Source organism: Ciconia boyciana, chromosome 7 (genome assembly GCF_034638445.1).
Source record: "Ciconia boyciana chromosome 7, ASM3463844v1, whole genome shotgun sequence".
NCBI classification, from domain to species: domain Eukaryota; kingdom Metazoa; phylum Chordata; class Aves; order Ciconiiformes; family Ciconiidae; genus Ciconia; species Ciconia boyciana.
The window spans coordinates 618,295-645,896 of NC_132940.1; the positions used below are offsets into that span (position 1 = coordinate 618,295).

At 48.1% G+C, this 27,602-nt stretch overlaps 1 long non-coding RNA gene across 4 annotated transcripts in view; it reads left to right on the plus strand.

Annotated features, from left to right (window-relative positions):
- LOC140654229 (uncharacterized) overlaps positions 1-22,458 on the plus strand; it is an 86,195-nt gene extending 63,737 nt beyond the window's left edge. For 3 of the 4 annotated variants that reach the window (XR_012043365.1, XR_012043368.1, XR_012043367.1), the window contains 2 exons: positions 21,008-21,097; positions 22,057-22,458. This is a non-coding gene — a long non-coding RNA (uncharacterized lncRNA). Of the gene's footprint in view, positions 1-3,236; positions 3,362-3,501; positions 4,024-21,007; positions 21,098-22,056 lie in introns of those variants that run through there. The other variant, XR_012043366.1, reaches the window with a different exon arrangement.
- The last annotated feature ends 5,144 nt before the right edge of the window (positions 22,459-27,602 follow it).

Consider the following 27,602-nt stretch of genomic DNA (forward strand, 5'->3'; position numbering starts at 1 on the left):
AGGCTAAGAATGATCGTTAAGGCAAATTGGAAATCAAACGGACATGTTGTGCTTTAAATGATTATGCCAACATTTTGAAACTGATTACAGCATAGAACAAGGCAGAACATATTTCTTTAAAAGGAATTATGTACAAAAGCATGAAACCTTTTCTGCAACTGTTCTGATAACAGCATGCAAAGACTGGCTGCAAAAACAAGACAAACAGCCACAAGAAGATGTTCAGCTTGAGTGAACTTTCTGTTTGTGCTGGTGCCTTGTCCTCCTCTGCTGCAGCAGTGGGCTGCTTCAAAAGCGGTGGGACCTCGTGGAGAAGAGACTGTGGCCCTGGTAGCTGCCAAAGCCAGCATCCGTACAACTTCAGGGACTCACCCCTTGATGTTGGAGAGCGATTTGATCCCCTACATCAGAGCTTTCGTGCGGCGATACTTGGCTTGTGTTTCTGCGGGACTGTCGCAGGAGGCAGCCCTGCGGCCGCCGGCCGGGCAGGGGGCAGGCAGGGGCGGCGAGCGGCCCCCTCGCTGCCCAGCCTGGAGCCGCCGGGCAGCCGGCCTGCCCCAGCGCGTTCCTGGGCCCTTCTGAAGGAGGGTCTGTGCGTCCTTCGTGCGCTGCCTCCTCATCCCTGGCACGGGGGAGAGCGCTCCGGCTGGAGCTGTGGCGGAGAGCTGCGGGCGGACGTCCCTGCCTGGCCTCGGGGAGCACGTGCACCAGGCAGGGACGCAGGACGGGTGCTCAGCGGGGAGCCAGAGCCAAAGCATGCGCCGGACAGAGGGACGGTTTTGAGGATGCTCTGTGAAGTTACAGAAACAGCACTTAGGGTAGCTGACAGGGGATGTGGGTCTGACCCAGCTTCCCAGGTGGGTCCTTAGCGCTTGCAGTGTGTGTGTATTCAGTCAAATCCCCTACCGCAGAGATCAGCTGGGTCTTTGTGGCTCTTGGATTGAGATCAGACCTTAAAGTTCAGCACAACCTTCTGCCTTTCCTCCTTTTTTTCAGGAGTTTTCCTTCTCTTTTGCCCTGTCGTGGTGTTTTGGCAGGGGTGGGAGGTGCGTTACAAATGCAAATCCCCAAGCGAACACAAGATTCGTTACCGCCTGTCAAGGGCCGATGTGGTTGGTGGGGGTCTCGGGAGGTGAGCTAGGCATGGCAGGGAGACACGAGGGGAAACGTCACAAAGTGCTGACTTTCCACCGTGCCCGAAGGGCACCGTCATGGCCGCGTCCCCGGCAAAGAGGTGGGTTTCTGTGGCACCGTCATGGCCGCGTCCCCGGCAAAGAGGTGGGTTTCTGTGGCACCGTCATGGCCGCGTCCCCGGCAAAGAGGTGGGTTTCTGTGGCACCGTCATGGCCGCGTCCCCGGCAAAGAGGTGGGTTTCTGTGGCATGGCTGCCACCGAGGGTGCTGCCGGAGCCCTGTACCCTGGGCACGCGGGGCTCTGGGCAGAGGCGCCGGCAGGCAGGAGGGCTGGACCAGCCTTGGGAGCAATACCTGTGTAGTGAAGTAAGCATGGCCTTGAGCATGGTAACGTTGTCAAACGGGGCTGTCTGCGCTGGTATCGCTTGTTTCCCACTGGAGTAGGAATGGATCAAACTGCTGCTGTGATACAGCCTGTGAGCTGTGTAAGTGATATAAAACCACTTTTTAATTTATCCTGAAATGGTTCTGATACACTGAAAATACTGATCGCACTGACTGCTTTTGAGTCACTTTTCTTTCTCATCCGTAGTGCCGTATACTTTCCAGCTAACTCCAGTGTCTAATTCACCAATTCTTTGTTTTCCTCTAGCAAATCTCTGCTAGACTTTGAAAAAAAGAGGTGACTCTATCAGCTTTATTTGCGAGGTTTCCTTGACTGTCTTCAGAACACCCACATTCGAGCAGCTTGTCTGTGGATTTTTAGTTAACTGCTGGGGAAGCTGCTTTATGACAAAAGTATGATTAATGATTGCTTTTGCATGTTTCTTATAAATGAGATGCTCTGTCACTAAATAAATACACAAATAAATGGGCTGGGTGTAAAAGAACATGTTTTTCACCAAAAGTGACATCCTTAGTTGTAAATTTTAACAGATGTCATGAAACCAAAGATATTATAATCTATTACAACAAGCCTTTGAAGTTCTATTTTAATTAAGTTGCAAAGCCATCAGGACTCTTGGAGAGAAAATGATATGTGTAGTGTATCTCAAGAACTGCTTGAATGTGATCCCAAGGATGTGATGGGCATGGCTGGAGAATAAAACTGCAGAAGAACAGAAGCTAAGAGCAGTCACGACTGTAGCAACGCATAGTTGATATTTAGCAAAGCAACCCTGGCATGGAAAGCGACTGTGAAAAAATTGCTGCCACTCCCTTAAAAAACCCTTCTTACTCAGGCAGCAAAAGGGGAAAGGCTCTGAAGCCGAAGCCAGCTTTTGAAGCAGCTGAGCCTTAACAGAAGCAGAGAATGGTATATCCTGGGGTAAAAGTGTATTCACATACAGGCGGTGAATTTCTTTTAAATAATTTTCCCCAGATGCTCTTGCTCTCCATCAGTGTCAGTGGCTTGCAGCCCCCTCGCAGGTCCCTGTCCCCGCTCCCCCGCAGCAGCGTGCGGAGGTGGGGACGACGCGGGGCACAGCACCCCGTGCCCCGCAGCTGGACCTGCCCTGCACCGGCTAGCATGGATGGGGCCCGTCAGGGCTGCCGCAGGGATAAATGCTGTGAAGCTGTTCCAGAAGCAGCATCGTCCCAGACCAAATCCCCAGCTGGGCAAAAGCAAGAGCCCCAGCACTGAACAGGGCTCAGCACACCTTGTAAACAAAAATATGTCTCAAACTTCTGATGACGGTGACGCCTGTGAACCTGAAACACGTGTCTCAGGTGGAGCAAGTGCTCAAACCAGCCAGAACTGGGTCTGAAGGCAGTTTTCAACTTGCTCTCCTCCTGCGTTGCCCAAGGCAGACATCAGCATCGTAAGGATTGCTGCCCCTTCACAGCCTTTGGACAAACTCCGGGGTCATCTTCAGCAAACGCAACGTGGCTTGTTCGTTGTGCACGTGTTGGTGGGTGCTCCACCGCACGCTGCAGACACCTTGCAGCTTTTGTCTTCCAGAAGCCTCTGACTGAATGAAAGAAGGGTGGGACTGTAGTGGATTTGTCTCTGAATATATTATATTGGCTACGGATGGAGCCCCTGCTTGCTTTATAGCATTGCTGTTTTTTGACTGAAGGTAACCATATGCTGTATTTCCATAGCATGTGTTTCAATGAGATTTCCCTACCAGAGCAGATGGGCACGCTCCAGCATGGCAGAACTGTCTCTGTGGCACCACTACGAATGCCGGTGTGTAACCATGGAGTAGATGGCGCTTCACGTTTGGGTATGATAAGCATGTTTTAAATAGGTTTGTGATTCCCCTAACTAATATAAATTCCAATTAATCGCTCTTCTCAAATCCCAGTTGCGTGCCCACCGCTCACTGGCTCTCCAGTTTCATATTGTCACTCTTTTTGCTCCCAGTGGTGCCATCATTGGCTGTGTCACTGCTGCTGCATTACGGAGGTCTTCCAGCCCAGTCTAGACAGACGTTCTACAAACCGTCCATTGTGTGCTTGATCATCAGCTAAACGAAGCAGCAGCACAGCAGTCACAGGCGAGCCAGTCACCAGCCTACTTCGTATCCTGTCGGTTCAACGTCCTGCTCTGCTATAGACTGCCTGCATAATGTTGGGCAAGTCATTTGGAATTACACAGATATCGCATTTCTCATTACAATAAACAGGAGTTAATCCCTGAGGCCTGTGAGCTGGCCCTCGCTGCCCAGGGCCCCGCTCCCTCGCTGAAGGCTTGGCAAGGCTGCTCTGCCTTTCGTGGGAGAACTGAACACGGCTCCTGCCCGGGGAGGTGGCACCGAGACCGTGGGACAAGCCCGCGAGCTGCGGCAGGGCGTCGAAATGCCATTGTAAGTGAAGTACCTACGACCCTGCGAGAAGAAGCATTGCGGCGCTGAGCTCTCAGTTCTGCTGCCTGCAGCCAGCTCCCCCTGCCCTCCCCTGCCCTGCCCTGCCCTGCCCTGCTCTGCCCGGCCCTCACCTCCCCTGCCCTGCCCTGCCCTGCCCTGCCCTGCCCGGCCCTCCCCTGCCCTGCCCTGCCCTGCCCTGCCCTGCCCTGCCCTCCCCTCCCCTGCCCTGCTCTGCCCTGCCCTGCCCTGCCCTGCCATCACCTCCCCTGCCCTGCCATCACCTCCCCTGCCCTCGCCTGCCCTGCCCTGCCCTGCCCTCCCTTCCCCTCCCCTGCCCTGCCCCAGCCCCACGCTCCTGGTTTTGCTGCTCCTCCTCCCGGCCAGTGTTTCCATCACCGCTTACACCCAGGTACGTGCAGACCATTTTCTTTCACCCTGTCATTTCCTGGTTTATTTGATTCTGAAATAATTGTGCTCAAGCATTAAAATAGGGTGATTCAAATTATTTTTAAAGAGCTACACGTCTGCGCAGGGGCTTACATAGGAGAAATAATGGAATGAATAAATGGATGACTGGTGGATTTGAGCTTTAAATGCAAAAAAAGAACCAAGTTCCCTCTGTCATAAATGTGGGATTTAGAAAGTCTTATTTGAAGGTTTATCTAAAGGGTATATATTTGGTTATGTCTGCAATTTACAGATTGATCCCTAGTGTGAAGTTTTGCAGGGAAAAAGCTATTATTTTAGGGTCTGGGAATAGTGAGGGGGGCTAGATCCACCAGAACTAGGTGGATTTTCAGCACGAAGGAAGCCAGGCAGCACTTGCCCTTCATCGGTATTTGAATGTGGGCTCTCAACTAGAAAAGAAGCCCTGGAGGGCTGGCAGAGGATTATCTCCGCTGCTCTGCAGAAGTTCAGGGTATTGCCACCAGAGCAGCGTGCGCCTCCGATTTTATACCAACTTAGCCAAGATAAAAATCGGACTCAGTGCTTCTAGCCTCTGAAGGCAGCCTGATAAAATTAGCAGGAGTAATTTTTTGTAAAAATGTCTTTTGATAGCTTAGCAAAAGCCAGAAGATTAAACACAAGGAGGAGGACTTCGAGCCACGTTTTCTCTGTTGGCGTAAACAGGTATCATTACACTGAAACAAATGGAGGGACTGTTAATTTACACCCCCTGAAGGCCTGACAAGTTCCCATTTGTTTAACACTGTAATGAATAGACATTTCATGGGTATGAGATGAGTTCAGGTACAAACCTTAGTTTCTAATTTCCTGCCTGTCTCACTCCGATCTGTATAGCAACCGGCATTATTTCACTGTAGTTGTTTTAAAAATTAACTTCCTACCGAAAGATAACTTTTTTAAATTTAATTTTTGGCTTTTAGATTGACGTCCTCGTAATGCATCTTCATTTTGATTTCCACTGAATGCTCAGTATTGTGACTCCTGTGGAGTTTTTAATGGGCAGACCTCTAACACAAATTTTGCAGCTACCGGTAATTAGACTCGCCCGCGTGCGATGCAGGGAGCAGGAACCTCTGTAGTCGCCAGAGGTGCGGAGTCAGGGAATGAAGCAAAGCTTTGTGTTCCCAGTGAAACAGAGGGAGCTGCCCCCGAGTTTGCTAAGCGTTTTTGCGAGCGGCTTAGCGGCAGCGTTCCATTGTTTCTGACCTTTCTGTCCGCATCATAGCGCAACCGTTGCCATTTGGGACAATTTAAGGTACTTCAGACTGTTCTGTAACAGTCAGCAAACCATTCTAGCATCATCATTAGCTGTCTCCGCAGCTGGCGTGGAGTGAAGGTGAACACTTTGGGGCAATTCTGAGCAAGAGTTCCTTCAGCATCATTTTCTTTTCCAGTAGTTTGATGCCAAATACGAATTTCCCTTTATTATTGTACTGAGCAGGATAATGCATTTCTCAGATTTTTGTTGCTATCTTCCAAGAACCCAGAAAAGAGTACATTTATCTGAACCTATAATTTGTTGGTGTAATGACCGAGAATTAAAGACTGAGGATAACTAGCAACGTCAAGCCTTTTTGATCTTTAAAAAGTCTCCCATTTTTAAGGTTACTTGCTACGTGCTTTGCTGTATCCAACAGACATAATTTGGGTCTCAGTTAACGCGCGCTTTAGGTCGAAAGGAACAACAGGAAAATTAAAAGAGTTTGACCAGCAAGAAATTATTGTGAGTTTCTTACAAAGTGGATGAAAGAGAGCAAGGACTGCAGCTGTGGAGTCAGACTGTGGAGGCTCTGAAGGACTCTGGAGACTGTGAACCTCACACATTCAAAGCCTGCTGGGTCGCCAAGGGAACCCCACGTTACTCCTGCAGCTTTCACGGGCTTGCCACACACGAGGAGCTGTAGTGCCCGTCCCACCTATGTTTAGGGCAGTCCCAGCTCTCCGTCGTGCTCAGACCTCTCCTGACAAACCCATTCCTGTCTTGAACTCCCTTGTGCAAGTTTGCGCAGCGCAATGCTGGTTTATTTCAGAGCAGCAGTGAGGTAGCTGGGCGGCGGTGCGGACCCTGCTCTCGGACGGCGCTGGGCAGGACAGAGACCTCGCCTCAGAGCCAGGCGCCCGCAAACCCCAGCTCGGAGTCAGCACGAAGCGGTGAAACCCAGCAGTGCGGAAGGGCTGTGGGAGGCGCTGGGCGAGACCCTGCCGCTGGGCGACGCTGGCAGCGGGCACCGCCGGCCTCTGCTGCCACGCGGCGAGGAGGGAGGTGCAGGGCACGAGCCCCGGAATCGCACGCCTTCGCTCCCCTGACCTGCCCGGGCTTTCTCACTGCTACGTATTTCAAAGTGCATATTACCTGTGAGGTGAAAATGGCATTTTCTGGCCCTGTCTAAGTTGAAATTTGATAAATGGTCTCTTCAGTAGATTTTACTTTTAATGTTTTCTCCATGCTGTTAGGAAATATGCTGTTTACAGGTGATTACGTTTTCTAAATGACTGCGTTTGCTTCTTAGCCTTTAAGTGAAATGCCTGGAAAAATGTGTTTCTGTAGCCTTCAAGGGAAATAATGGGAAGTCCCTCCCTCCCGGTTCAAGACCGCTCTCAAAAAACCACCCAGGTTTTAGCACTGGATTTATCTCGACAATGCACGGTCGTTGAAAAGCTTCCGGAGCTGTTTGTACTTACAAGGAACGTTTGTAATGCAACTTTAGAGCACACAAAGTAAATGTGTCTAGCTTGGCAGAACGCTTGAAGAAAACCTCCTTAGTTCAATCATTAGGTCAAGCCAAATAAATTTCTATCTTCTTCAAAGAGAATTACTAGTGAATGTTGAGGCTGAAGTGATTTTAACTTCCCTGACATTGAAGATTTAGTTACATCGAACAATAATGAACAGCTGAAAGATGTAATTTTGGTTATAAAAAGAGTGCAGCAACTACACATTCAAAGACAAAATAATTCTTACTATTCACTGCACCATAATATTTAAATACTTATGGCATTAAATACTAGTGAGACTTATTTTTAGAGGCAGCTGATGGCTCTGGAGCTTAGTCCCCACTCAGTCTGTCAGATTCTTGAGTTTCAGAGGAAAAACTATGCAGGAAATCTAGTTCTTCAGTCACGCTTTTTATTGCGTTACAGATCAGTAAATGGCAGTAAATGGAGCTCTGGCAATGGGAAGGTCGCTGCAGGGCCTTTGGAAATGAAAGGCCTATTTTGTGTCTCCTTTAGAGACTTCTCTTTATTTATTGGTGTGTGTTATCCAGTGGCTGGGGTAATGGGCCTCAGAAGAAAGTGTTGTTTAAGTCAAATAGCTGTGGTTTGGGGGAGAATAACTAAATCGGAAGTTCCGAGAAGCAACGGCCGTGTTCTCAGGCATCTGAAATGTATGTGCTACTAAAAGGAAAGCAATTTTTTCTAATTCCAAAATCCCAGTTTGCGAGGATGCTAAATCATCCTCGGGCTTAACACAATAGTCTCTTGGCAACTGCAGATGCTTATCTTGAAAGATTCATTTCTACAACAGATTGAATTCTCAGAAAAGGAGCCAAACATAAAGATGTTAGAAATCAAAGTGAAAATCCAAAAGGGTTTTGAGGCTTGATTTGGTTAAGCATCCAAATGTTTGGATATTTGTTTGTAACTTGTTCAAGCTGCTTAAATCTGGTAATAGGCTCTACCCTCCCTGCTCTGTGACGGAAAGTCTTGGCACATACAGTTCCAAATTGCACTGACCTTTTTTGCTGCCAAATTCTATTACATTTTCATTTCTAATTTACTGTCCAATCCAGCCCCAAGGTCTCTAGCTTTTACTACTTTCTAGGTTTCCATTTCCTATTCAATATGTGCTTTTCCCCCTTGCTTAATAGTCTTCATTTTTTCCCAGTTAAGTCTCATCTTATTACTCAAAAATGTAGGGGCTGATATCTGAGATGAAACCGACAATCCATCCATTTTGTTATTCTTTCTTCTATAATTTAGCAGGTTCAGATACTTCAGAAGGCATAGAAAAAACACAGAAATGGATCATTATGGAAACCTTTGTCCATAGGAAAAATCCATAGTGTATGTCTGTGCTAACATAGAGGGTTTATATCCTCTTCCATAATACCCAGCTGAAATAAGTGTTTCATCTCAACACCCATATACATAGCTATATTTTTCTGAATTCTATTAGCTGTTCACTCTCAGTAATATCCATCGGCAATGAGTTCCACAGGTTTCTTCTGAGGTTTATTGGTTGTTTCTGCCTACATTTGTGTTTCCTCTGATGACACTGGTATTATTTATCTTTTTTGCTGGTTTGCTAATTTTCCAAAGTAGTGTCACTTGGGATTGTCATTGATATGCTAAATGTCACCTCCTTTCGAGTGGCAAGGAGGGTGCTATATAAAATGAGTTACAATACACATTCTCCCTCTAATTTTTAAAGTACATTTGTATAAAGTATATTTTAAAGTATATTGTAAAGGCTTTTCTCTGAAGTCTGTGGCTGGAATTACCGACCTCTTTCTTTCTGGCAGCTCTTTTGCATTGCCATCTTTTGGTAAGTAGCTGCCTCGCAAAGGGAAAATATCCGCATAAGAAATCTCTCTGCATGTTTCTCTTTCATTTTTCCATTACCTCTGAATACTCCTGATGACATTTCTTTAATTCACTCTTCCTGACGATTGCACCATTTTTCTGAAAATGGCAGACTGACAATACCACATTGCAGGTGAGGGAGGAGGAGGCAGAGCTCAGGTGGCTCCTTGCTGGGGTGGGCATGATGGGGGGCGAGGTCCCCCGCACCGCCGGCCCCTTCGCCCCGGCACGGGCGCTGTTGAGTGCCGCAGGCGGCCAGTCCCCGCGGCGGCGAGGGATGGGAGACCCGGGCCAGACGAGCTGCGTGAGCCCCGCTTTGGGCCGACGGCGCTGGTGGTTCAGCGCCAGCCTCGCGGCCGAGTCAGACCCCACGCCCGTAGTTACCTGGCACTTGCTCTGTTTCCCTCGATTTATTTCTTTATTTTAGCGCTCAAGGCTTGCCAGCCGCGCCGGACTGGTGGGACCTTTGCAAATCTTCTTGGCAGCACTTCCCGCCTTTCACTCAGCTTGCTTTCTCCGTATTGGATGCTTTTGATCCGTGCTTGGGATTTATCGGTTTAATTAATCTAATCTCCGCAGTATCATCCATGCTAACTGAAATAATTCCTGACAATGTTTTGTTGATCCCTGTGATTGCTGAATGAGAGTGAAGCTATGTGGCAGCATATGGCAGTATTTCTTATCTGCGATAGCTAAGTTCAGCATTTTAGAGTTTTTTAATCCTTTTTCTTTTAATCAGAGTTGTCTGTTTGCTTAGAGATCAGGCCATTTTTGTGTGCTTCCTCATTGATAAAACTATGCTTTTTAGTGTTCTGTAAAATCCTATTGTGTTCCCACAGACTTTTGCAGGAGCAAACTTCGTACACGAAAGCACAGGGCATTGCTACAGTGAAATGCACGGAAGTGGTGTGGTGCACAGGCTTTTTTTTTAAGTATTAAAATTTGTCATTTATTTTTAAATGTTTGCAGAAAGAACAATGTTTTTTAAATAAGTACATGGCTAGATTAATCCAGGACTACTCCCAGTAATGGCAATGTTACAGTTTCAGGCCCTCAGTGGTTATACCAACAGTAATTTTATATGGGTAATGTTTCTTTACTTATAAACTGCCACTGAGTTGAGAGTTGCGATGATAACCCTGTCTTCCAAGGATGCACTGAAGCATTTTGGATCCCAGTGCCTGGTATTTATGGAAGGTTTTTATGGTACAGACTCAGCAGTTTGCACAGTTTGGTGAATTCGTTTGGAGTAATTAGTGTAACACCAGGCTGGATTTGCAAGTCTGTTTAAGCCATTCTTTGGCTTAAACAGAAGTATCAAGTTTGATAACTTCAAGTGTATCAAACTTTAAAACATCTACAATACAAACATTGATTTTGTTTGGATCATTTCATGTGTTCTTCCAGCTCTGCTGAGGTAACGGTGAGTAACTCAGCGGTTGGTTGACACAGGTCCCGGTCCTTCCTTAGACCTGTGGACCAAGGGCCGGGCTGCGTCCCGCGCGGAGCCCGGGACGGACCCCTTTGCCTCCGAATCGATGACTTCCCTGGCCCTGCTGATACGAAGGGATGGTAGCAATTGTCCACTGAGCCCCAGCAGCCAGTAGTGCAATATACTGTGCTTCTCACACTGTAATGGAAATCTGCATTGTCGCCGTTGCAGTATGTCCTGCTGTAACTGCAGACTAGTGGCTTTGCCTTCCCGTTATCCTGAGCCTGGGGTAGTTGTTTATGTTAGTGACAAAAGAACCCGTCAAAAATTTACTCCCAGTTGATTTATTTTTCACTTGCGAAACAGAGAATCAGTCCGCGTATTTTTAATACAATTTTTTTTCCCCACGGAATGGCCAGTTTTAGTCTACATCTCTTCTCTGGGACGTGCAGAAAGCCCTACAATGCTATCTGGAGACATTGTGTGGCAGAAATTGCCTCAAGAGAGTTTTCTTTTATGCTTTATCCCAAAATGCTTATGTGGCTGTTCAGCACTCTTCCACCAATTATTAAAAGAAGCTTGTGCTCGTGTGGCGTCCTGTGAATGTGACGTGATGAACAGACCTACCGGCAGATTTGCTGGGGTAAAGCAGATCGCTGCCCTGAAGAAGATCCAGACAGTGTGGGAGTGGCATTTTGTTTTGTTTTCCACGGAAAAATTGTAATTGCCTCGATATGAATTAACCCTATGACACTGGCTTTCCTTTTTTGCAGTTTGTTCATTTGAAATCATGGTCAGATAGCATGAAGAGATTTTTTTTTTTTGCAATCCTGGTCTAAGTTCCCTGTTAAAATTATCCTTTTTTTTCCCTCCAGAAGTAATTTTTGCCCTAGTTCACCGAAAATAGTGATAAGAAGATAGATGAAACTGTCCTGTCCCCTACATGTATTTTTAGAGAAGTAGGGTGGCTTGACTGGTAGCTCCGAGTCAGTGTTGGCACCTGGTACTGGCCAGGGGATTTGTACTGCTGAATTGCCATATTTTTCTGGATATCACCAGAAACCGAGTTATTTGTGTTCATTAGTTACCTTAATTTTTGCAGGTAAGATAATTCAGGGTGGCTGAGCCATCTCTTTTGTCTGGGATAAGTCCACCCAGGTAGTCATATTCTCTCCTGTGCCATAAGCAGCTGGCGCTAACGCAGTCGGTTTTCTTGGTTACAGAGGTGTTTAAGCGGCGCCCTAAATAACTGGGTAGCGCTTTGCCTCAGACCATTAAACTGTGGCCACTTCTTCCCTGGTGGGTGCCGTGAAGTTGTATTGGTACTTGTTGCCTGCATGTTAGTTTTGAATGATACGAATTCAAAGCTCTTCTAAAAGTAACATCTTCTTGTGGTCTTCTCCTCGCTAGTAGAACTGGCCAGGAAAAGGTGGAAGAGCCGTGGGTGAGGCTGCAGCCTGCGTCCCTGCCAGCCCGAGCTGCAGCGCGGGCTCCGAGCGCCGGCGGCCTGGGCAGCACGGGCGGGCTCTGCCCGCCTCGTGCCGGTGCTGCAGGAGCGATCGGTACGAGGCGGGTAAGTCCAGGCCTGCTAGCACATCACTGGTCCCAGGCACAATAACAGAATAGCTGATATGAGACTGGATTAATGAATAATTAATTCGGATGTATTCTAATTAGTGTCAATCAACTTGCGGGTATGGAAAATAAGACCAGTAGATAAGATTGACTTTTTTTTTTTAATGAGGTGACAAATGTGGCAGATGAGGAGAGTATTAATACGCCAGCCGTCTGCATGGCATTTGCTTCGACACCGGCGTGACGTCTGGGAGGGGCTGGGGTGCCGCCGGGCAGCCCTGCAGCGCGGCGGCAGCTGAGGGTCGCCTCTGCGCGGGGCTCGGCCGGCTCCCTCCGCGCCCGCAGGGATGGGGCTCGGCGAGGGTGCGGGTGGCCGTACCCGGCGAGGGTCCGGCTGCTGCGGAAACCTCTGCTGGGCTGCACGGGTGTGCGCGGGGGAGCGAGGGACCACGCAGCGGGAGCCGGCGAGGGCACGGGCAGCGGAGCGGTGAGGGCCAGCAGAAGCCGGGCAGCGAGCGGCTCGAAGGGGTCAGTCTGCTGAATTCAGGAATGAGGTGGGCAAAGCATGATCTGATCTCAGCCTGTGAGTATGAGCACAGGGAGCAGAAGTTTGATAACAGACAGCTTTTCAATTTAGTGGAGAGGGATATAAGGAGGTCTAAAGCTGGAAGCGGAGATAAAAGCACATCTTGCGTACGGTGGGCGTAATTTGGTAACTGGAGCATTCTACCAGAGCTGATGGCCAACTCCTCATTGCCAGAATGTCTTAATGGAGATTGGTTTGTGATTTTCTGAAAGGGTGCTCCACTTGGAAAGGAATTAATCCTGGGAAGTTTTATGTCCAAGCCACAATGGATGCTCTCAACAGCCCTTCCTGGCTACAGACCCACAATTACTTGCTCCAGTTAATTTCACGGGAAGCGGGATCAGACCCGCACCCCGTGGAGGAGCGCAGAGTGCCGCCCGGGCGATGGCTGTCGCCGTGCTGTGGCGCGCTGGTGAGCAGCACTGGTGTGGCTCTGCAGCTAATCAACACGTCAGCTAAAGTGGATTTGATTTTGAGAAGTCTTATGGACCCTAATAAAGATCAGTAATCATTAAAATTAACCACACGCTGATTTAATCAACATATAGCTTTGTTAATTACTAGCTTTTTCTTCGTGTCCATCTGTTTTAAAGATTTTAGTGAACCTGCAGCAGATGTTCATGTAAATATAATAAGCTGGTTGCCATGTAAATATAAAATTTTCAGGAGTGTTTGTGTAACAGACTTCCAATTTATTTGTGCTGTTGTCAGTATCACGTCTTTAGTGGCTTAAACACAAAACTGATAACTTTGTTAAAATCCCCATTAGAGACAGTCTCTGCTGTCAGGCTGCCCCTCTGCCCTGCCTCCCCCCGCACCCCACTCGTGTGGGCTGTGCTCAGTGGCCCAGGCCCTGGAGATGTGCCACGGCGTTCCAGCGTTGTATGGGAACTGCCACCTAAAAATGAAATAGGACCCGTCTAGTCACGCTCCCTTCCAGGGTATAAAAAATAATTTCCGTGCTCACGGTGAATGTGATTCATTCATGGTGAGTGGCGTAAGCGGGAAGGGTTCGTGCAGCTGAACGTTGCAGGGTTGCAGCCAGCTTTCCCGTCTGAGCCGTCGCGCCAGCAGGGAGCCCAGCTCAGCGAGCGGGAGGCAGGCAGGGAGCGAGGGGGATGCTCACAGGGGAGCAGAGGGGATGCTCACACAGGGAGCGAGGGGGATGCTCACAGGGGAGCGGAGGGGATGCTCACACAGGGAGCGGAGGGGATGCTCACGGGAGAGCGGAGGGGATGCTCACAGGAGAGCGGAGGGGATGCTCACGGGAGAGCGGAGGGGATGCTCACACAGGGAGCGGAGGGGATGCTCACAGGGAAGAGGAGGGGATGCTCACACAGGGTCCCCACAGGGCGTGGGATGCCCCAGGGGACAGCGGCGAAACTGGGTTGGTGTGACAGTACAGAAAGCAAACTGGCAAGTGTTTTAAAACCTGAAATTGCTTTTTAAAAATGAATGCCCTGTGGCATAAACTGAAAAAAACCCCTAGATTTTACTTTGCCACTAGTGACTAAATGGGGTGCATTCTGCTGGATTAATTTTTTTCTGGTGAAACAGAATCCCCAATACAACGGGAAAAAAATGCATGAAGTCTTACATTTGCAGAAGAGCTCTATCGTGCTGAAAATACTTCAAAAGTTTAAGACTTAGCGTTTGAGTCCACAAGTTTAATAGCAGGGTTTTTTGATGTGGCAGCACGTGGGGCTGTTTCCGCGTGTGTGAGAGTTACAGCTCTGGGTCCACGGAGATCTTTGGGTATGGGAGCATCACCCTGGGTCGGTTTCTTCACCGGCGGTGTGCAGCGAAGGGGTCACGAAGGCAGAGTATGGGCACGCAGAGGAAACCTCTTCCACTGCGAGCCGGGGAGAGGCGGAGGTGTCTGCCCTGGGAGTGAGATGTTGCTTCACTGCCGGGGAGACGGCGTCCAGCCCCAGCCCTGCCGGCACGGGCACCCAACGCCTTCCTGGCAGGAGGCACCTCGAGGTGGTGGCGTCTTCCCCGGAAAGGGAAGAGATGCGCTTCAACAGCTGCAGAGCTGAGCAGGAAAACCTGGCTCTGTGTATGCCTGCATTTGATCTTTGTTGGATTAAAACTATTGACGTAATTGCCCAAGTTTCCTGTGTGAAAGTAGTCTGACAGCCGGTCTCGTTCTGCGGGACAGGACTTGCAGCGAGGATGTGAGGCAGAGCAGCCAAGGGCAGGTCCCGTTCCGTCACTGGGAAACAGGCCCTTCTCCAGGGGAAGCAAGCCGGGGGACACCGGCTGCGGTCAGTCGCTCGTGCCGTTCATGACGTGGCGAGCCTCAGCCAGGAGAGGTTTTGGCGAGATGCTGGTACGGATGCGGTACGGTCCTTACAGCCGTGGGGGTACAGCCACGAGCACTTCTGAACGCACAGCCTGTCCGTCCCCAGAGCGTTGACTCTGGCCGCTGAAAATAGGTAGTGTCAGCTCTTACTGTGCCCAGGTGGAAATCCATTCTCAGCTGCAGATTAACCTCGTAAAAGACACCACTAAAACTCCCTGAGCCCTCACAGGAATTAATACAATAGGTTCAGATTGTGAATTCAGGGAGGAATGTCTTTTTTTGTTAAGTTTGTGCAAAGAAGGTCCTGGTTGATAGAAGGGATTCCTAAATGCGACCGCAGTGCAGTTAAGTGATAATAACCCCAAAGGTAATCACACAACAATGGAAGAAATTCAGTGTTCGTCGGCAGAAGGTGAAAAAACAGAGATTCTCAAATTCACTTGGCAATGTCAAAGACATATAGCCGTATGCCCCTGTTAGTTGTGTAACCTGCACATCCAAGCTGGAGACCTCTGCCTCCGACCGGCCACGCCTGGAGTCATGTCTGGGAAATGCTAAAACCCCATCGCGGCCCCACGACACGCGACGTTGCTCTGCTTTCCCTCCAGCTCTGGTGTCCTCCCGGGCTGACGAAACGGGGGCCCCTTCCGCACCGGGAAGAGGCACTGGCTCCGGGGGTCCCTGCCACCAGGCGGGTGTCCCCATGGGGCGGCAGCGAGACGGGGCCACAGGAGGCACAAGCACCTTCAGCACCGGTGGGACGGGCTCTTGGCTCTTTGCAAAGCCTCCTTTAAGATGGATTTTAAAGTCAGTTAGAGATGACCTTGTGGCATAATGGGAAAACTGTCAAAATGCAGAAGTGCATTTGATATTGGTTGTCTAGATTTTCCATCTGCCTTCAGAAAATAATTACTCTAATAAATAGTAGAACCTCAGCTTCAGATGTTGTGTTTCTCCAGTCGCCGGTATGTGTTTATTCCTCCCTGCGTTCAGCAGGCAGACCTGCCGGCTGCAGACGGTGGGCAGGGTGCAGATCCTCAGCCTCGAGTGCTGTGGGAACGCCCCAACCTCCCCTCTCCCGGGGCTTCCCCGCGCCGCTCCTGTCCCCGAGCAACCCCAGGCGGGGTGACCGTCCCGGGGGGCTATCCCCCCTCTGCCAGGGCCCTGACGCTGGGCAGCAAGAGGCTGGGAACCGCCAGCTGCCGTGAGCCCCGTGAATTCGTCACCACCAGCCCCGCTGCGGTCCCCCCCCATCCTCTCCGGTCCCCTTCGGGGCCGGGCAGCTCAGGTGTCCCCTAGAAACACCGTGGGGGGCTGTTGCTTTCTGCTGACTTCTCCATAGTGGACCACCGTGTACCGCACACCGACAGCCTGCTGCGACGGCGAGCAAGGGGGCTTTCCAACAAAGCTACTGACGGACGATCGATGGAGGGCACGAGCCCAGCTTGGCGCAAGGATCTGCCCCTGCTTTGATGCTTCCGTCCCGATAAAACATTTGCAGCCTGGCGCTCGTCTCTCTCTTGCATGAATTTATCTTTGTAAAGCATTATCCAGCAGCTGATTCTGCATGCTTGTTGGAGGTGACATGAAAAATGAAATGTATATTTTGGTGCTGGTCGGGGAGTAGAGGGAAAGATGGATCTTAACTCAAAGTTTCCTGCAGAGAGCTGAGTTTGGAGTTATCTTTCATTGACGTCTGCACTTGAAAAGAGCTCCGCTTTCTGATTTCTTCTCTTATTTTTTAGCTTCTGAGGAGTTTGGTTTCATTTAGCTCCGCATCGGCAACGACTTCAGGAGCCTAGAGAGGAGGATGAGAGCGAGTGCAGGCAGATCATTAAGCAGCTCTCTTCAGGCGCCTTTTGATCTGTGCAGTCCTTACTCTCCGATTGGCCCAATAGGCCACAGTTGGCACGAAATTCCCATGCACGGTAGAAGATTTACAATTTTTCAGGGAAGGGAGCACGAAGAAACAGATGCCCGCAAGTGACCGGAAAGTCCCGGGAGCAGAGGCGGCAGCCGCTCCGTGCCCTTCCCAAAACAGGCCCAGGGAAGTGGAGATGAACAGCACGGTGGGGCTGGGCAGAAATCCAGTGTCTCAGCAAGGGCAAATCAACATCAGCAGTGGAAAAGGAATTTAAAGCTAGAAAATAATCATCGATGGCGAACACTAGTTCATCTAAAGCAAACTCATTGCATTATTTATATAAAGAAGTATTTTTACAATTTCTAGTAATCTTTGCATAATATATGCTAATTTTAAAATTGTTTTAGTACTAAAAATATGCCCTTCTTGACTGAACACAGCAAATGGTAGAGAAGCTTCTATTTCCCACCACAATTGAGTCTGACTACATCACATCCTTAGATTTCAGATGACAGTGGAAATTAATGGCAAGAATAAAATCTTATAATTGAAACTGAAATGAAACTAAATCTTACAGATGGGATACTAGCTTGAACTTCAGTCTGAGTGTCTAAGGAATCACTGTGCATTTTTTAATTCTTTGACTCTTCTCCATAAATGTTTTGACGTGCTCAGAAATGTATCTTCATTATTAAGGCTGCTAGATCATCACATACTGATGAGTCCAAAGTCAAAATTTTTACTTACCATTTACTCAGGAATAAATTTCCAGCTGGAAGTCTACATGATGGGCTTATTTCTGCTGTTAGTCACTGGAGGCAATACTTTGTTTTACGCCGAGTGCGGCACGTGCCTGTGCCCTGCCCGGGCAGCCAGGGCTGCTCGGTGCCGCCGAGGCTGGGAGCATCCTGGGTCCGGCAGGGACTCGGGGAACCATCCCAGATCCCACCGGGGCCAGTGCCTTGCATTTTTATCATTGATACGAGCAAGCTATTTGGTAAGAGTATGGCACTCCCATAACGTATATTCTCTGAGTATCACTCCTGCTTAGAAGCCCTGGTAACTGTTCTTTTTAAAAGAAGATATTTATAGATGTAGACCATATTGATATTTTAGTTAATAGATTCAAGACCTTCCCTTTTGCATCTGTTTCTCTTCAACCCTGTCCTTTTAGATGCTGCATTTCTCTTGTGTACGTAATTAAAAGACGGTCTGAAACGTGTAGGAAACGAGAGGCCGTGAAATGGAGGAGGGACGCCTTTAGTTTTGGGCTTTTGTCCCACGACGGTGTTACGTGGATTGAGAAGAGAGCTTCTTACCAGTGTGAGTTTGCGTTTCTGGCGCTGGTGCCTCAGGCACGCAGGTGCTGAGCCGGTGCCGGTGAACCACCCTCTGACGGCACAGCCGCCCGTCCGAGGGCAGCGGGAGCCGACGCCGGCTGGGGTCTGGTTTCTGAGGGCTTGGACCAGGCCCTGCTTTGGTGCTCCCTGCAAACACTCCTCGGTGATTTACTGGGATCACGCTAAGCCTCTTGCCTTTGGAGAGGAATTAAAGTAATTGTGGGACATAATGGAGGAAAAATCCTTTAGTGTTTCCTTCTTTATAATTCATATTTCTATAATATCCTTTAATTTCCTCTAAGCTCCTTAAGTGCCTGTGAAACTGAAGAGTTCAGGTCCTTTCTACACTGTTTTATTACTGAGGTGTGAAATGTGTGGTGCTCCCATTAACGATCCGTATGGGCCCTTGCGGTCCCTTTCCGAGCAGCCACGCTGGTGGCGGGGCCAGAGCGTTCGGTGTGGCAAGGATTATTTCTGAAAGGAGCTGAGTGTCCCTGCCGGTTGTGAGAAAAGGCATGAGATGATAGATACTGTTATTTACTAGTTCCCCTTTTGCATGTGAGCTTAAGGTAAGTATTACAATCACATATTTACAGAAAAAAATATCATTCGATAACTTTTATTATATGTTCATTAACATAGAATAAGTGTTTGCTGTACCTTTGCATCACATATGCATTTGCGAATCTCTGCTTGCAAAAAGCGAGCGAGGAAACCAAGGCTTTCAGGGCTGGGCAATTTTACTGAGTAAACACAGAGCTGTGAAACCGGTGGTTTCTGCCGTCCTCTGCCTTCCCCCGTGGCGTGGTACCGACCGTTAGCGACGTCCCTGCGACGGATGGTGGCACCGATGCCGAGGAGGGGCTGGCATCGTGCTGTGGTTCCCGCTGCCCGCCCGCAGCACGCCGAGCAGCAGTTTGGGAGGGTGCCGGGCTCGTCCCCCGCTGTCGGAGCGGGAGCTGAAGGGACGTTACGGCTGGGAGGTCCCCTTGGGAGGCCCCGCTATGACCAGCCCCTGCTCCCGGCCATGGCGGAGCAAGGACTTCTCCTGCTCCAGGCGGCTCCGTCTCCGAGCATCTCAGGGCGTCGGGCAGCTCCCATTACCCTCCGGCAGGGTGTGCGCTGCTGCCGCCGTGCCCCCGTACGTGTCTCCAATCCCCATCCACAACCGGTACCAGTGTGGCCATGACCAGCGTGGCTCGCTGTAAGCATCAGCTCACAGCGTTTGCCGCCTCACTTGATATCAAGGACCAGCTTCGGGTCACTGAGCCTGTCACAGACCTGTGTTAATTTGCCCAAAGCTGGTGAAATGCATGGGATTTACGCAGTGTAATTCAGATCACAGTCTTTTCCGATTGATTCCTGGAAGATTTTTCTGTTTTAGTGCACGTTGGCTGCAGTGCAGAACTCTGAATTTTGGTGCTGGACGACTACCAAAGCATTGCTCGGGGTGGATCTTTGCTGGTAACGCCGGAGGTGGCTGATTCCTCAGCAATATGCAGTAACAGTTGCTAAATACCCTCCTTGAGGCTGAATGATTTATCGCAGTACTTCTTGGTGTTTATTGCCAGTTTTGAATTTAAGAACACCTTAAACTTTGTCCAGTTAAAACATTGATTTTAATAACATATAATGTTTTTAAATATGAATGGTAGGCAACAGGTTAAATATCTCTCTCTTGGCATGAGATATTTGGATGTGTGGATGTGTATGTGGCCAAAATGTCTGTTATAGTCACCTCGTGTGACCTCTTCAATAGCAGACACTTTAAAATTAAACCTGCAAATCCTTCCTGAAGCCCTTTTCCTTTTTCTTCTTTAGAAAAAAACCAAACCATTTTGATTTATTCACAATTGTTTTATTTCTGCATAATGTGAAGACGGTGTGCTAAGATGGAGTCCTCTACTATCAGCTTAAGTCACCTTCTGAACACTTCAGACTAAAACGAATCGTTGATCTTCTCAAATCTGTTACTGCAAGGAGGCTTCCAGATGCAAATTGTTCTTCTAAGTCTTTTCTGTGCTGCTTCTAAAGTTTCAGCACAATTTTGATGTGCTGATGACAGCACAAGGTTCAGTATTTCACTGCAAATCTCACAGTGGAGGTGGATAAAGTTTTTCAACCTGTATTTTTTCTGCGTTAAAAGAATAAAAAGTTAAAACCAAATTAATGTGTGCTTTGTCAAATTGTCTATCAAGTGTGCTGTTCACAAATCAAGACAATCTCAGAACTTTTCTTCAGGTGATTCTTTCTTTTTTCAAACATGTTGTCTTTAGACATTTGCCATGTTTATGTTACAGAAAGCGTATCCCCTGTTATTTTTACTTTGGTGGCAATAGCGAATACTTTGTTCCAAGCCAACCTTAACCATTTTTGAAGTTATTTTTCAATTCAGCCAGCTCATTTGATCTTCTGAAAATCAGTTTTTAAGAACTGTATTTTTTATCTTCCTTTCCCTTGGTTTGGGAGATGATGACAAGCCTTTATGTCTAAACCATGTATGTTTTTATAAAATGGATATCAGGCAGACGTAAGTGAAAAAGTGATTTACCACAATATTGCAGATTAGGTTTTTGAAGTCTGGCAAACCTATGAACAATGAAAAATGGAATAAAGGGGTTTCAGATTGCACTTGAGTAACTATTTGGTTTTTGTATTTATTAATGTTGCAAAGCAGTACAAATTTTCTGAAGAACCAAATTTACTTGCTTTATTTCTTCATTTGAATAATTACTGCCAATAAATATCTCAATAAGCCGCCATTTAGAAAGTAATTTTCATAAAAAATAACGGCCAGATCTCTGCAGTTACAAACTTTGGGGCACAGCGTGTTTACGGCAGCTGAGAACCCGGCCCCTCTGCCGTAGGCGCTGCAGTTTTTATTAACCTCCCTCTCCCTGTCATTTTCAGTGTTACGAATTGAAAAGCTCTGCGCCGGGCTGTTGGAGAGCCGGTCATGATTTTACTTCTCAGCAACATCACGGATCAGCGCCAGAAAGCGTGAGTTCCTCGCTATGAAACCTGCAACCCGAAAGGTCCAGGAAAGGTCCAAGAGGCACCTCCTGATGGAGCCTCGGTGCTGCCGCGCCTCGGTGCGCAGGGAGCGCCTCGGCCCGGCACACACGGAGACCGACGGCACACATTCACTGCCTTCATTGCAAACGCAGCTGCCCTGACTGAGAGGGTCAGAAAACCCCAACAAAACGGTCTGAATAAGAAAAGAAACCGAAAATAAACGAGTCTCATTTTTGAGGACAACTCTCTGCTATGGAAACAAAAAAGTCTTTTTGGTGACCTTTGCTTTTTCTGTCATGTCTGCTAAAATATTTGGATATTTTTGCTGTTTGAAGTGCTTGGACTACAAAAAGCATGCACCAGATTCTCCTTTGTTAGTTTAAAAAATAAATAAGAACAGAACATTTTCTCTCTTTCTGACTAATTGCATACCAAATTGCTTTACAATTGCACCAGAGAAAGCCCATTCCATTTTTTTTTCCCTGAGTGGAAGATCTTTATCTCTAGATGCTTCCCAGGAAGGAATTTTCATAACAAGAGTCTATTAAGAGATGCTTACAGACTTCCAGGCCATCTGAGAGGTTACAGAAAAAAAAAAAGGCAGAAAATGGTGTGACATCGTACACATTCCAGCTAAAGTGTCCGTTGCTATAGCAAATGAAGGAGCATAACTAACCTCTAACACAGCCTGCTTTGAAAATCTGTGTGGTTTGTTAAGGCTCTTTTGTTCCGAGGCACTCATTTTCTCCGTTTCTGCTGCAGCTTGCTAAACTGCTCTCAAATTATTGGAATTTATAGTATAGAAATGGTGATAGAAGCTAGGTATGATCTACAAAACCTTAAAGCAATGATGAGTAAATCTTCTTTGTCATCCTCGCTAGCACATTAGTACATTAATGCAATTGTGGAGCAATTTCAATGTTTTATTTCATTTTATTTTTTAGGTTAAAGATGGATCAAAGCGAGAGGAGAGAAAGCATGGGTTATGCGAGCTGGAAGATGTTACACTTCTGGTTTAGGGTAACATCTCTTGAGGTCTCTGCTTTCTCCAAGCTTTTGTTGGTTTGAATGCACCTCCACGCTGATGCTGTTCGCACCTTCGCTACGCGCACGCTTTTTCTGTTAGTCTTCCGTGCAGCTTTGCAGCCCAACCTGCGCTAAGCCCCAGAAGCAGCACGGAGGCCCTGGGCTGCCTGAAAACTGGAGCTCAGCCTTCCCAAGAGCACTGCCCTTCCAGGAGAACTGTCCTGGGGCAGGTACAAAGAAAATAGCCATAGGTTTCAAATACGAATGTAAATACAAGCAAATATGTGGTTTTCAATGGTAATTGCTATTTACTTTAGCTAGCGCAGGAAATAAATCTGGTCAAACACTAAAGAACACATTCTGTTATTTGCTCTGGAAGATGCAGCTTGCATGAACTAAGGACCAGCTAGGGTTAATGGTCACTGGTTGAATTAAAAAAGCAAAAACCATAGGCATAGATAAACCCAGAGCTTGCTGTCTGAAAGATACAGAGAATTCCCAATATGAAACACAGTAAATGACTATAACCCAAACTGCTATAATTTTGTAGAAAGAAATAAGCTGGTGAATGTATACAGAAATGTCTGTTCAGATTCAATTGAGATAACAAACTCTAAAACTGATGTTAAATCAAAACTAAGGGAGCTTCCAGTGCGGCACGTTAGGAATTGGACTGCCATCGACGTACTGGACGTTCAGTGCCAGGTGCTGCAGGCAAGGCGTTGCAGGATGCTGCCATTTAAAGTGCAGAAGCCCAACAGAAAATGTGTTTTCTCAGGGAGGACTTTAAACCGCAGGAATCTCTGCCCTGTCCGGGGGCACGCGCAAACCCTCCGTGTAACCTGCTGTGGCCACAGCCTGCGCGTCTCAGCAGAGGCAGCGGCTCCTTTTGCAGACAGAACATAACCGCCGATGCAGAATACGGACACTGCAGATGTTGCTGCTCTGGTATCACCAGGTGTCAGAATGGTGTTCTGGAACAGTGAGGAGTACCGCCCTGATGCTCTGCAGGGCGAGAAAGGCCATAAAAGCAATGCCACTGAGACCGCGATAAAGCCAGAGCCAATTCTCCTGAGTCGCCTCTGGGGAAGGAAACACTTGCTGGGCCCCGGCTGGGCCACGCTCGGCTCCTGCCCAGCTCATTGGGCTGCACCAGGCGCCGGGGCGGGTGGGCTCCGCAGCTCCCGCAGGCACAGGCAGCAGATGCGAGAGCCTGAGCTGCTGTGCCAGCCCTGCGGGAGGAAACTGCACCTGCAATTCCAGCAGCAGTTTAAAAAATGCAGACAGTTATGGTTAAATTTACTTCGTTTACTCTGTTGTTTTGTCTCTTGGAATGCAAAGATTGTGCCTTGTTCCAAAACCGGATTGAGCAGAGTGGCAAAGAAAGGCAGTTGTGCCTCTTGAAAGGTGCCATCCCACCACCCTTGGAAAAATGCTGTTTTTCAGCTCTGAAATAAGTTTAGTTTGGACCCTAAGGGGACAAATAGCTTCACTGAACGCCCGTACTGGTGCCGTGGGAATTTTTCCCGGCTGGGGAAAGACCTCGTCTCCCTGTGGTTAGATTTATGCTGGGGCTGTCAGAAGTCCACCTTTGACAAACAGCTACGGAGCTCTTGCACTGAAGCAGCTGAGCTAAGGTTGAAGCAGTATTAAATCCTGACATTTTAAGAGAGTAAAATAAATAAAAAATTACTCACTGTTTCACTATAGCCCGAGCAGAACCTGCACTGCTCCTAAAGCCTAAGAATAGCAGTCACCGTATACAGGGAAAGCTCTTACGAGTTAGTCAATTGGGAAATAAAGCTAAAAGTCAAGCTAACCTGCAAAATATTGAATTTGTTTGAAAACAAGCACGCTGTAGCAGTCTATTTCTCCAAGAGGAGGTTGATTATAACTGACATCACGGAGCCTTACAGCCACAAAAGCTCCGCTTTCAAGGAGTTTGCAATCCTCGTAGCACTGAACTGCGTCGGCCCTTGTGGCCCCACGTCCCGCCAGCACTGCGTGAAATCTCTCCTGTCCCCCTTGCAGACGGGACCTGTTTAGCAAGACACCCCTATTGTGGTTTTCTCCTCTCGTCTCGCCTTGTCGTCCTTTACTGCAATATTTCCTTTTCAGCTGCTCCGAAAGAGTGACTCTCTTACCTCAGTGTGTTTTGGTCCGTTAAAGAAATAAAGAACTGCATGAAAAAAAGATTACATGCCATGGAGTCCCAACAGAATTAATGTTAAAGTCTGTGTTTACATTAGATTTTTCTTTCTTTCTCACTTCTTTAGATTGTGACAGATGCATATAACAAAGAAAATAGAGAAACGTGTACTGCATCTCTCCGTGTGCGTATGTTTTAATAAGGTTTTCAATGCCATGAAACCCGCAGCCCCCCCCAGATCTTGAGCTTCAGTGGAGACTGCGATCAGCTGCTTTTGAAATTATAAATCTATAAAGTACAGCTGGAGAACAAGCATTTGAAATCTGAAAATATTATGCCTATAGGACGAATGATGCTTTCGCAAACTTTATCAAAACATTGCTGTTTATTTAAAGTTAGTAGCACAAGAACACCACCGTAATGAATGGTGACTATTATGACTCGTGTACAAACATCTGTTTTCTGGAGAAAGTGACAATTCAGGGCTTGTAATGGTTTTTGGTTGTTTTAATCTCTCTGCTAGGCCAATGCAGAATTAGAGACACTGTCAGCACAAAGGATGCTGAAAACCCGTTCCCCGATTTCACAGGACAGCTCTCAGCTTCCGATGCGGCTCATGCTGCGGATTGACTCGACCCGCAGCGCTTACACTTAACTCTGGAAACGGGACGCTGATGATGCAAACCTGTCAAAGTGATGGAAATAAAAACCAGATATCTCAACAGTTCCCTCTTCTTTAACCCTTGCAGGGAAACCCCCCCTGCATCCACATGACACATGTAAGGTATTTCCCAGGCGTGGTGGGGAAATGCTGGTACCTCTCGCAGCAGATACATGCATGGTGGTAAAATACTTGAATTATTCAAAATACTGAGTCAAGGCATAACAATATGAGAAGAGTTTCACAGTTCAGCACAGCAGTCCCTTGTACGGATAGCTAAATTTGGGGCTAATTTTCTGGCCTAATAAAGATAAAATGTAAAAAGCCGTTTTCTGTCTACTTGTCTGTGTATCTAATCTCAGCAAGTGAAATTACTCTTCAGTTAGGTGTCTAGCTCCTGTTTAAATATGGATAATCTGGGATTTATTGTCTCTCTTGTAATTTACTTAATTTGGGGGGGGGTGATATTTCTCTTCTTCCTCTCTTGCTCCCACCTTGTCATTTTTACATGACAGGAAGTTTTTCCATGTGTCCATGCCATCCCGGGTTATATCGACCTGGCATATATCATGCCTAGGTTGTTCCTAGACGCCGGGATAACTGCAAGATCGTTTGCGAAGCTCCCTGCTGCCCGCACGCTCCCTGCTGCCGCGGGGGACTCGCGGGGAGCCCCGGCACGGGGCCCGCGGCTGCCTGCGCTTGCGGCCCCTGCGGCGGCGGGCGCCTGCCCCGGCCAGGACGGGCTCTCCCCTGGGTTGGGCAGATGCTCCCAAGCTGCTGTTTCACCCCAGACGGAAATGAGGTGGGAAATGCTGGGTCAGCTGCAGCTGCAGGGTCCGGGTCAGCGACATCTCCCACCAGGCTCGTTCTCATGCCAAGACTGCATTTGCAAATGGTGTCCAGAAAGCTGGGAAAGAGAAAACAGGCTTTTATTTGTACACTCATGAGTGTATCACATTATGATTTGACATTACTCAGATGGAGGTCACAAGCTGTGCCCAGCTGAAGTGAGAAAACTGTGCTGGCAAATGCTTTAAAAAGCTAAAAACTATTAAATTAGACACAGAAAATCCTTGAGAGAGGATGTTAATACGTTTATCATTTCCCCACTTAAATTTTTTGCCACCTCTTATGCAGACATGGTTACAAATGAGAACGATCACATTTTTAAAGGCTGGCAGATCCTGTGCTGGGGAAGTTGTTTGACTTAGAAACATCTTTCATCACGAACATTAGTGTACCAGATTACTTCAGGTAGCGTCATGTATAAGAATAAAAAGAAACTCCTCTGTAAGAGGAAGGCAAGGCTGCCCCGACAGAGCTGCAGCTCGGTGAGCAGCGGCGGGCACGCGTCCCACCCGGGAGAGGCTGGGGGTCCGGCTGCCTGTGCCCAGCCCTGCGGCTCTTGCAGGAGACCCGGGAAAGGTGCCTGGCAGGCTGGGTTGATAAAGCCGAGGTCTTCCAATCACTTTATCCCCACGGCACTGCTCAGTCACAGGCATCTTCTCACGAGAGAAGGCTGTGACAGAGTAGGTTAAGCAGACCCTTTCAGAAAAGGTATCATTTATCATTCGATTATAGTTTTAGGGGAAAGATGAAGTAGCGTGCTCTTTGGGAGATTTCAAAGCACCAGAAAATTTGCCTGGGGAAAAGACCATGGAACAGGCACGTGAGGGAGGGTCGAGGGGGCTGGGCGGTGGTCATCCGTCGTCCGTCGGGGCAGAGCGTCGGCAGCGGTGGTTGTTTTCATTTGTGGCTCTTCTGCTGCCCAGTGCCCGGAGTTGTCTTCCGAGGAGGTGATGCAGAACAAGAGGATTCATGAGGCATAAAATAGAGCAGTTATTAACAGAATAAAGGCACTAGAAACACCCCGCTGCAGCCAGTTTGTTTGCACTCTTCCCCGCTCTCTCTTTGAGGGGCAGCAGACATGAAATCAGGTCTGAAGCAGTTATGGGGTGAGCCGAGGGGAATCACAGTAACTCTCCCACAAGGAAATATCGCAAGTGTAATGGAGGGATGAAAAGAGGTGAGACTGAGGCATTTTATATACGAGGATGGCACAGAAGGGAAGAGCTGTGTGCCGTTGGCTGACAGTGCTCGGGTTTGCTGAGGGGACTGCAGACACGTGTGTGACCCAGGGATGCTCGGCAAGTACTACGTCGTGCTGGATATTAGGCCATTTACAACAGCACCTGCTCCTAACTGCAAAGTTAGGAACCGATGTACAGTGCAATCTCTTCTGTCCTGTGGATGGGAATAATTACGGGAACAGAGAATGCAGCAGACAAACCTCCACGAGTGCTCTCTGGGGGAAGAGGAGGGGACGACTCAAAAAAAAGAGAAGAAGAAGTGAAGCCTGAACGACAAACCAGCCAGTCATGAGGGGTTACCAGGAGAGGTAGCCTTTTCCCATTGCTGCTAAAATGTCTCATGCTGAAAACCTGATGCTATCAGACCATTTTGGGCACCCCGGGAAGCACATACTGCAACACGTTCACGAGAGGAAATTGGGGATTGCTATTAGCGTAAGTTGCGAAGGCTTGGTTGAAATACTAATTTCCCTGGAGATGAAGCAGGTGTTCAGGTCTTGGCGAGTAACTTCAGGCCCTTGACAGTTGTGCTGTGGATTTCAGTGATTCCCCGTAGGATTCATC